General features: G+C 41.1%; 1 protein-coding gene across 3 annotated transcripts in view; it reads left to right on the plus strand.

Annotated features, from left to right (window-relative positions):
• The window catches only part of pou2f2a (POU class 2 homeobox 2a), a 76,683-nt gene that overhangs the window by 3,458 nt on the left and 61,850 nt on the right, over positions 1-11,375 (plus strand). For 2 of the 3 annotated variants that reach the window (XM_030412578.1, XM_030412577.1), the window contains 2 exons: positions 902-993; positions 6,346-6,406. The gene's annotated coding sequence lies outside the window, so the exon portion shown is untranslated. Of the gene's footprint in view, positions 1-901; positions 994-6,345; positions 6,407-9,349; positions 9,396-11,375 lie in introns of all 3 variants that reach the window. The other variant, XM_030412579.1, reaches the window with a different exon arrangement.

Here is an 11,375-nt window from a genome sequence, read left to right on the forward strand (position 1 = left end):
AAATTGTGTATATTTTAACTTGTGTGTATGAGTGAGTGGTGCTGTTTTCATTTAAGCTCCTCTTTTTTTTTTTACTAACAGACACTGTCCAATAGGGCTGCTATTAACAATTATTTTTCATTAACAATTAATCTATTATTTTCTAGATTCATTCAGAGCCCAAAGTGACCTGTTCACGTTGTTTCTATGTCCAACCTGCCGCCAAATACACTTTTCATTTACTGTCATAAAACAAATCCTCACGTTTAAGAAGAAAAACTGAAACCAGTAAATGTTTGACTTCGCTGCTTGAAAAATGACTTATAACATAGTTGGTAATTTTGTCTCAATTGGGTAATTGATTAATTAACTTGTCATTGCTCCTCTACTGTTCAAAATCATTCTCTGTACGCTGTGTTTACTGTCTGCTGTTTTACTTCAGTGTCCAAATATTGAGTGTGAGTTTTTTTGTGCTATATAATGCCGTTAAAAATCAAACAAAGGAAAGAAAAAGAGTTTGTACTACTTTCTGCTGTCAATCCCACAATGCAATGTGTCACATTTTACAGATGCAAAAATTACCATGATGTGACTCAGCAAATGTCAGTTATACAAAAAAGTATGATCATTGTAAATGAAAATCAGAGAGATGTCGATGTATAAAGAATTGCCACAATTACAATGATGTTTTAAGTTATCTTTGTTATAACTTAGATTTTTGGATCTATTCTGTCTCTTAGTCGAAGACTTGCAGAAATGAAAAAAGCCTTTCTTTCTGACTCTACTTCTTCCTTGAATGAAAACACTCAGCCCTCAGATCAACACAGAGTCTCTGGCCATGTTGTAGTGAAACTAAAAGGAATTAAGTTCAAGGTTTTTGCTCATTCTAACAATTTTCCCGATATGCTTCTTGTGTTCGCAGCAAATAACCACAATCAAAGGATGGCGCCGGCAAGCGTCTCCCTCCGAGTCCTTGCACACCAATCTCGTCATCCCAGAGGTTCAAAGATGAAGGTGAGTGGGTGGGAGGGAGGAGGAGGAGGAGGACGGTAGAGGAGGGGATGCAGGATGAAAGCGGGGTGGAAATACGCCTGGCCGAGCACTTGTGTTTCCATCCCTCCCCTTCGCCCCCTCCTCTCCTCCCCAAAAAAAAAAACATTCTTTTCCTTCTTCCAGCTCTCCTTCACCCCCTAATCCCTCGCTACTCCACTGCATATGTTTCCTAATCCGGAGTGTGTGGGAGGCCCATGAACACCCCTCCACCTCCTTCTCCTCCTCCTCAACCACCTCCACCCTCGCCTTTCTCTTGGTGGCTGTAATGCTGTAACCTGCCTCCATTCGTCTTTCTTTTAGCCCTGTTCTCCCTCTCTGTCTTTCTATCTGCAGCTCTTATCGTTAGAAAGCAGTGTGAACTCGCCTGCCCCCACCCAACTCCTTCTCTTCTCCCCCTCCTCTGATTTTTCTGGAGTTTTTTTGCCTCCTTTTTCTCTCTTTTCCATTTCCCTTTTATTTCTTGCATTTCCTTTTTACTGCTTCTGTGGTTATGTAGTGTATTTTTCTTTCCTCTTACTCTGTTTTCCTGAGATGATCTATAAACATGCTTAAACCTGAAAAATAAGATCAAACATTCTTGACCAAAATTTGAATACGATTTATCAAAATTTATCCGAATCTTAGGTCCAAAAAGCAGACCAGAGATGTCATCATGAAAGGATGATAAATACACATTTTTGTTATAAAACGTGTTCTGTAGAGGGCCATAACACGCTGAATGAATGATTCAAAATATAGTTATTTTTGTAGAGTACCAAACTAGTTCGCCCTCTTCTCTTTTCTCACCGCTTGATTATTTTCCACCGGTTCCTCTGTCGCTCTTTCGTCCTTTTTTTCCCGTCCGCTAGCTGTCTTATTTTCTCTCAGGTGATTTCGTTCTCTCTCTTCTCTCTCATTTCAGCTGCTCTTGTAACACACTGACACGCACACACACACGCACACACGCGCACACACACACGCGCACACACACACACACACACACACACACACACAGAGCCTTTTTGTCCTGCTTCTTCTCTTGCTTTACCCCATTACTGAATAGTATTCCTGGAGCCTTTTGTGGAGCCTTGTATAGGCACATGCCAAGTCAAGTTATTTCAGAGCGGTTTCAATGGAATTACCCCCCAAAATAATCTCCTTATGCTTCTCCCCCCAAAAAAGTAGAAAAGGACGGAAGAATGGAAGAGAACAATGTAAAATGAACTAGCACCCTTGACACAGAATAAGCCTGTAGAAGAACATGAGAATATGAAAAGATCAGAGGGACTAAATATTAAAGAAGCACCAAGGAATCTGGGTATGACTTATGGATAAAAGTAGGGATGTAGTGCGAAGTAAAGCCACCTGAAACTCGGCTTACACTGCTTTTTGTGTGAAAAATAGAGATTACTCACCCTTTAAGCTGGCAGAAATGGACTAAAAAGGAATCAAATCTATGCTGCATGGACCTGTTGTAACAACAACAACAACAATAAACAATGTAAAGGAACGTGTTTACATCATGTTGGACATCATCAGGCTGTTAACTATAAAACTTGGATTTTAGTACCAGTTAACTTAGGCATATGCAGGTTCTTTTGTTCTATAAATGAATGAAACATTCAAATTTGAGGTTCAACAACATTCAGAGCCGTTTGTGGCGTGGAGATCAAGGGTCAAAGCAGCGGTGCCTACACAGCAATAAAACTGAATGATGGCTGTTCATTTCAAATTATCCTGAAATGACCTGTGACAACTCAATAGGGATCAATAAATGTTCTGTGTATTCTGAATGAAGTTCTTCTACTAGTCAGTGAAGTATGTCTTCATTCCACAGGCAGGACAAACATGTTTTCCTTTTAATTTCTTCCGTTCAACAGAGCTTTCTGACTCGTTAGTTTGAATCTCTGTGTACATATGTATGTCTACAATGAAGTACTATTCATTGGAAAATATACAATGAAGACAGATCATAGAAAAACTTTCCTTCTGCTTGTCCTAAATCCTAAACTCATGGCTGAGTCCTATTTCAGACTTTGTATGTTATCTTAAGAAATCCAAACTAAAGCTGTAAACTTGATTCTTCAGTTAGCAGTTGTCCTGTCTTGCCGGTATCTATATGTGCAGAATATACAAACAGGCTGCCTGTTTACATGATGATTGCCATCTCACATCACTTTTCACTGGCTTATCCTAAAGAACAAGAAAAGAAGTCATTGAGTTTTAGCTTTTATGCGTGTTGATGGAGGAGAAGATAGATACAGAATAATATGCGGTCCTGGAAATGTACAGCTAACTGGCTAGCATCATTATTAGCTTCTCCGGCTAGACTAGATATACCAGTTGATAACAAAGTATTCCACGGTATTTTGCACATAAAAACATAAAGGCAACATGTTCACAGATAGAAGTTGGGACAGTACTGTGTTTCACAGCTATTGATTAGCCTAGCAGCCGTCTTGGACTTTGAGGTCAGGGTTGGTGAGATGTGTACGACTTTCTGAGGCGGAATCCCAACTTAATGAGGTGTTCCAGTTGAAATGCAGACTGGGAGCTCAGAAATCCCAACAACCATTCTCTCTTACAGGCTATTATCACCGTATGCTTCAACAGGCTTATATCGGTGTTAGCTTCTCCAACACTCACAGTTTGAGTAGCCTCTCAATGATTATATTTTGGCGATCGATTTGTTCGGGGTCTGTGACATCCTACCTGCTGTCAGGAAACACATGTGTAATACCAGAACTCCTTAATGTCAACCTAAACTGAGATCAGATTTCAGACTAAGGTAGTTTCTGTAATGAAGCACCAGGACGCTACATGAGTCTGCATATATTTACTGTGTATCCACCATAAAAGTGTTTGCTTACATGTGTATGTCAACAAAAATTCTTTAGGTGCGTCAGTCCACATGTGTGCAGGCATTTGAGCTGCCTTCAGGCATCCACATACGTGTTTCTGTGTGTGTGTTCATCAATACATATATATATATCCGTGTGTGAGTGTGTGTCAGTGCCAAGTGTCATATCGATAGGTTAATAGCTGTGGTGTCAGATTCAGTAACTCTCTGATTAGTTGACAGTTCACTAATCCACACACCATCCTGAGTTATTGGCCCGGCCCATTGATTTCCAGCCTGCCAGCCACGCCAGGAGGAACTCAGGGGTCGTAAGAGAGCCTGCCGCTATTGATTGGCCCCAGATCAACCCCACCACCTCCTCCCCATCACATACGCACACACACACACACACACCAAACCCAGCTGCAGTCCTATGGCATGCAGGCTCACCATACCTCCAGATAGTTTGTTTCCATATTTCTATGGCTCTCTGCTTGCCACTGATCCACCTTCTGTCTCTCTCTTAGTGTGCCGTTGGGTATATTTGTGTCATGTTGTGGTGTCATCTCCATCAGTCAATTTCTTTTAAGAGTGAAATATTTTTATTGACAGATTTTATGGGTTGTAGGAGGCATCAAACAAAACTGCTTCTCTGTTTCTCTAGCTGCTCTGCCCCACTGTCAATACTTTCATATCCTTTCATATCTCTATCAGTACTTAAAGTGTTACTCCTCCCAAAATCTTTTGAGCATCAAAAACCTCTCCCAACTGTAGACTTGAAAGATTCTTGTGAAACATTTGTAGTTTCATTTTCACAGAGAAAGCAGCTTCTTTGAGTTTTTTGTGGATTTAGATTGTGTCATGTTGGAAAAAGGAAACGGAAGACATTAAATCTTGCTTTTACCGTCATTTGGCTCTTTCTCGTCATATAGCGCCCCAGGATATTTCTGTGCTCACCGATTTGCACACTCACACACTGATGACAGTTTGGGGTTCAGTATCTTGCCCAAGGACACTTTGGCATGCAGGCTGGAACCACCAACCTTCTGAAGGATATACTAAATTATTTACAGCAACCTCTCAAGCCTACATAATTTAGAGTTTAATTCTCAAAGGTTTTTGAGAATTTAGATGTACAGAATCAGAGTTACTTTAAGATAGACTTCATTCTGTACACAGTTAAGTGTGACTGATAAACTCCCCCTCCAAGCTTATTATGTTGCATATCATTTGGAGTTGTGTGATCAGGTGCAAGAACTCAGGGTTTCTGGGCCATTTAAAGATATCAAAGGATTTGTACCTTATCCACATCAGCAATCAAGAACTTCTTCCTGGAATCATTAACATTGGAAGACTTTCTCACAGGCAAACACTAGAATGCCACAGTTGTATGAAAAGGTTCTGGACAGGTGCAGCATGTGGCGGCCAACTAAAGCAGCCACTACCTTAAAGCAAGGTTGTATTATAGTCTGGTGTGTAGAGGGTGAAGCTGAATTGATCTCTGGTGACAAAACTGACTTTTGACATGTGGATTTTAACTGCTCTGATAGGGAAGGACTCAAAGTCCCAAAGTCCTGGTTAAAACCTGGACTATCCTTGTTGAGAGTCACCCAGGGGTGCCAGGTGCGTATGTGAACATGTAATGAACTCCTAGATGTCTGCTTGGAGTGTTGGCCAGAAGATCATCAGCACCTGTTGTGGCAGGAAGCTACAAACGTGTTGTTGGAAGCCAGTAGTGAAGGAAGCAGCCAAACTGAAGGGGAAGTCTTTTTATGTTTGATTATGTTTTTTTATCCTGTTTCTTGTTTGTATGTTGGCTGGTTGGTCGGTTTTTCAGCAGTATTACACAAAAACTACTTAATAGATTTTTATAAAACATTGACAAGGAATGGTCTCGGCCCAGAATAGACCCCATTAACGTTTGGTGCAGATCTGGATAAGGAAGTACCAGGAATTTATCTTCCTTTTTTTATTCAAGCCCCCATGAAACTGAAGGTAGCCATGTGTTATATGTTTCTGCATATTTACTTTATCCCAGGGCTCTGGAGGTACTAGTAGAGCCATTGGAATTGTCAGAAACCCAAAGAGCAGAGAGGAGTATGGTTTGTTCAGGATTGTGTCTCTGCTTTTTGTCGATATTGTAGTTCTGTTGGTTTCATCAGAGCTTGTGTGCACTGCCACAAAAGACAGGATTGCCTCCTTCTGGTTGGGAGCGTATGTCTGGTCCAGATAACCAGAATAGCAGTGACTGATGGATGGATTATTGACAAAGTGATTTCTGATATTGATTGCTGCAAGGCCTGTACTTTTATCAAGATTTAAACTAAGTCCGTCTAGTATATCATTGTTGATTGATTAAACCCTGTGTTCAGCTTGTTTGATTTGACACTTCCTTACTTACTTTGTTAGCAATTTGATATCCATACATTTGTTTCTTCTTCTAAATGTGGTTCTTTCTTCTTTTTCCAATCTGTTCTTTCTTCAATCTTTTACAGATTGGTGAGCTGAAAGAGCAATGGATGGATTCAAACCTGTACTTTCCAGGAAGTTAACAAGGTAAATACATTTGATTATTTTAATCCATAAGCACACTCATACATCGGTGTTATCTTCCTCTCCACTTTCCCAACATCCCTTGTATAAAATATTTCCGCCCTCTCTTTTTCTTTCTTCGCTTCACTCCCTCCATCTCTCCCCAGCCTCTGTGTAAGCATTGGGGTGGGCTAGTGGTGGCGGGGGGTTGTTAAACATTTTTCTTCCTTCTTAATTGTTTTGACTTGTGCCATTGGCATCCCGATTAGGCCCCATTGATTTCCCACTGCTAAGTGCATTGATTTCTACATTTCTCATTGATCCCCACTTCTAAATCTACCCACACACACACACACACACACACACACACACACACACACACACACACACATTCTGTGTCTGTCTGCCTCTTTCTCTCCATGAACACCATGCAGGCCGAGCATGAACACATGTATTAGTGTTTCGTGTGTGTGCGTATGTGTGCGAGTGTGTGTGTGTGTGTGTGTGTGTGTGTGTGTGTGTGTGTGTGTGTGTAAGCAAGTGAGTGAGTGAAAGACAGAGAGCGAGGAAGGGAGTAAGTATGGAAAAGAAGAAGCAGAGAAATAAGATTTGAGAGTCGTGCATGTTGCTTATGTATCACAAGAAAATGGATGTGGGGTTTTTGTGAATAAATTACACGTCTCATAGAAGAGATGTGGTGCTTTCAAATACAGCCTTACATACAACACATATAACTTGGCAATTATTTTCTTTTATGTCTCGAGGTAAGAGACGTGTTTATGCCTTATTTTAATGTCTTGGAAAAAATTGTAACATTAAAAAGTTTTACAAGAAAATTATTATTATGTTGTTGCTTTAAAATTCGTAAACTTTGAATATGATAAATGCTGTGTGACATTTCAGCTCCATGATACGTTGTGAAAGACAACAGTTGACACAAATTTGACATCTTATATATTTCTTTTGCAGCTACCGTATGTCTCACTATCATCCTTGTACACACACACAAACACACACTCTTTCCTCTTGATCGTATTCCATGGTGTCCAGGAGAGCTGGGTCTGATCCTCTCAGTGTTTAAAGCTCTCATCTCCCCCCACCGTCTGCAACCAACACACATAGATACATGTGCGCGCACAGACACACAAACTCTAGGCTGCATGGGCTGGAAAGCTCAATCCATGTCATTGGCATTACCTCGAGCCTTGATGCTGCATTTGTGCTAAGCTAAGCGGTTTGGGCCTCTCTGCGCACGGGCTGTAGAACCAGAGTCTGTGTGTGTGTGTGTGTGTGTGTGTGTGTGTGTGTGTGTGTGTGTGTGTGTGTGTACACTTTTCGTGCGTTCATGCATGTTACGGTGGTTTGCATGTACGTGAATATCTTGCATGAGTGTGCTGGTCTGATTTGTCCGTGCTTTCTTGCATGTTACGGTGTGCTTGCATAAGTGTGCTGCTAAGCGTATAGATATGTGTGTGTGTGCGCGCACGTGTGTGTGTGTGTGTGTTATCATGTGTTTGGAATACAGGATTGTGTGTGTGTGTGTGTAAACACGATAGCAAGAATGACAGCAAAAAGGCAAGATTGCACCCTCTCCCCCTCCCTCACTCTAGTGCTGTCTTGCGTTTTACATCTTAAATCCATTACAACCAATCCAGGGTGAAATAGGATGCAGAACATGTGTGAAATATGAACAGTGGAAAATTCACAGAGGGGATAATATCTTCAAAGTCCAAATAAAATTATGTGTGAAATAAAAGAGAGAATATACATGAAAAAATCCCCAGCCTATGAAGATAAGAACACGGGAAGACATCCAGCCAGAGAAAATGCTCATTCACAAACTGATTTTCACGCTAACTGTTATTTCCAGCGTGCTCGGGGTCGAGGCGAGCTCGTGAGCTGTAAGCAAGAGCATTGATCTGCCTCAATGATCGTATCAAGGCGGCGTATCGACAGCATCGTGTTTTACTCTTTTCTGTGTTTGTCCTCAGCGGCATTAAGAGGAATAATGGATATGTAGGGGAGGTATTGGCAGGGCCCGGACCAGCCTATTGACAATCTGTCAGCATTGATTACTTAGTCGGGCCGCAAGAGAGGAAGGGAGAGAGACATAGACAGAGACTGAGAGGGACAGAGACAGAGAGATGCTGAAAATAGATAAAATGTCAGAAGCTAAAAATGATGTGTGTATAGAGCATGTGTGTGTGTTAGTATTTATTAGGGTCCCGTGAATGATCTCTTTGTGTATATATTTGCAAGCATGTGCGTCTTAATGTGGTGTGTGTTTGTAATGTAACACCAAAGTAATAATTCTCTTTTCTTCAGTGTGTGTGTGAATATCTGTGTTTATTAAGCCCCGTGTTACAGCGAGGTAATGATTCTTACCTCTCTCACGCTATCTCTTGGGTTGTGTGTATGTGTTTGCTTCAGTGTGTGTGTGTGTGTGTGTGTGTGTGCGTGTGTGTGTGCGTGTGTGTGGTTACAGCGGTGGCGGAGGGGTAGGCGGTGATATAATTGTAAGCTGGTATTGATTGGCCTCCTCTTGTTATTGATGAGGGAGAATTTAATTCAACCAACTCGTTTGTCAACATGACACTGCCATTTAACAATGAACTCTCTCTCACACACACACACGCACACAAACACACGCACACATACACACAGAAGGACACGCACACACAGAAAGAGAGCAGACAAATGGGGAGCAATAAGATCTAATTCTGCAATAGACTCCCTGTCCTGAGAAGGATGTGTGTAGTGATTCAGATTTAGGTTTTGTTGACTCCTGTTTGTACTTCTGGCTTCATGTGATACTATAATACTAATATACTTAAAACATAATGTTACTTTATGAAAAATGTAACATTAATCTTTTGATTTTATCCTTTGAAAAGCTGCCTCAGTGTCTGTCTCTCGTTTCTATCTGAAATAAAGACTAAATATTATTTTTAAATCCTTTTGTAACAGTTAAGGTTCAAGGCTGTGTCCAAAAACAACAGGTTTGGTTTGAAAGGTAAGAGAATCTATTTTAGTATCCTGTCGTCCTGCTGTCTGTTCATGGGTGTGTGTTTTTTGTGTGTGTGTGACTGATCAGAAGTCCACTATGGCCTATAAGCCAACGATGTCAGACAAAGCAACCACCGCAGCAGGTTGCAGAGTAGTTATAAAGGGATAGACATTACAGAAGGGAAAAAGAACATATTGCTATTGATGAGACCCGCCGTGCGCCATATTCTTCACCTCTCCTTCAAATCCACGCACACCTCCCTCCCCTCCCGCGATGGACGCACAAAACACACTATATTCTACAAGAAATAATTGCTTTTGTCTGGAAGGAGTTTGGATCGGGGCTCCTCTGCGCTCGCCCTCATCTGAAGAGAGGGGGGCTCTTGAGGGACAACCGGTCGCTTCTTTATATGGCCTCTCCCTCCTCCTCCTCCCTTTCTCTTACCTCCTTCTCTCACTCGTTGGACTCGCGGATGTCATCTGTCAATGGGGAGTGGGCTTTTTTTAATGGGAGGGGGGGCACTCCTTTGTGATGTGACGTGTGTCTATGCATAGATGACATCAAAAGCTGCAGCGGGTAACAGAAACGCTCTGAATCGTAGGACACGGGCTTAAGATGAAGGACAAGTACTCTAGTAGTAGCAACACAGGCTACAGTAGCAGTTGAATAGAGTTGATGCCACAGCAGCAGTTGTAATTACAGTAATAGTTCTAATAGTAACTAGTACTACTAATAAGTAAGTCGCAGAAGCTGTACTCCTATTATAGTAGAAACATAAGAGATAGAAATAATAGTCATACAAGAAGTTGTAGTATTACTAATAGAGTAACTGGAGAAGAGGCCACAGCAACATTAAAAGTCATTTTATTGCTTCTGTAAGTTGTAATATCAGGTGAAATAGCAACATTAGTAGCAGTAACAGTGCTACTAATGATGGTAAAGGCAATAGTAACACAAATATAAGTCATGAAAGTAGTATTACTATTAAAGTCATAGTGGGTGGAGTAGAGGCTACAGCAGCGTAGTAGTCAGTGTTTGTCTTAATAATGATAATAAATGGAGTAGCTGCATTAATAGCAGTAACAGCTCTGTTACTAGTAAAGGAAGTATTAATATGAATATAAGTTATACAAGTGGGTGTAGGATTTCCACTACTGTAAAGTCGGAGTAGAGGCCACAAAAACAGTAGTAGTCGAGGAGCCACTGTGAGTGGTAGTGATGGAGGGTTTATATTGCTTACCTCCTTTTCTCGCTCGTTGGACTCGAGGATGTCGTCTGTCAATGGGGAGTGGGGTTTTTTTTAATTGGAGGGGGCGCTCCTTTGTGATGTGACGTGTGTCTGTGCATAGATGACAGGGTAAAGCACCATTCGTAGCAGTGACAGTTCCACTATTGATATTAGCAACAGTGCTAATAAAGTAAGAGTAGTAGTAGTTTGAGTAGAAGCCACAGCAGCGGTAAAAGTCAAAGTATTGCCACTAATAGCAGTAGTAATACAGGATACAGCAGCATTAGAAGTGGTAACAGTACTGCTATTAATGGTAAAAACAGTAGTAATAGAAATATAAGTTGTACAAGTGGTTGTAGTACGAGACAAGTTGTAGATGTTGTGGTAGTGTCAGCTGTTCAACAATCAAAAGTAGTAGGATTTAAAGTAATACGGATCATAATATCTGTAGCATCTGTTCTATTTGGGGTATACATAAATAGTTGTTAGTATTTAATAAGTGATAACCTCAGCTACAGTATTAGCAGTACTGGCAGTAATAGTACACAGAGTATGTGTACTGCAGTTGTACAGACAGTGGCTGTGGACGCTCCTGATGATGTTTTAAACGTGTAGCAGATAGTTTATATTTGACGTTTTCCTTCTCTCCGTGCACATTAACATCGGCAAAGAGCCCGCGGCCTTTCCATATATGAGGGCCATAATTGATCGATAACTTATTAACAGCTCAGTCCCACCCCGGAGTGAATACAGAGCGG

This window comes from Sparus aurata, chromosome 3, assembly GCF_900880675.1.
Source record: "Sparus aurata chromosome 3, fSpaAur1.1, whole genome shotgun sequence".
NCBI lineage: Eukaryota > Metazoa > Chordata > Actinopteri > Spariformes > Sparidae > Sparus > Sparus aurata.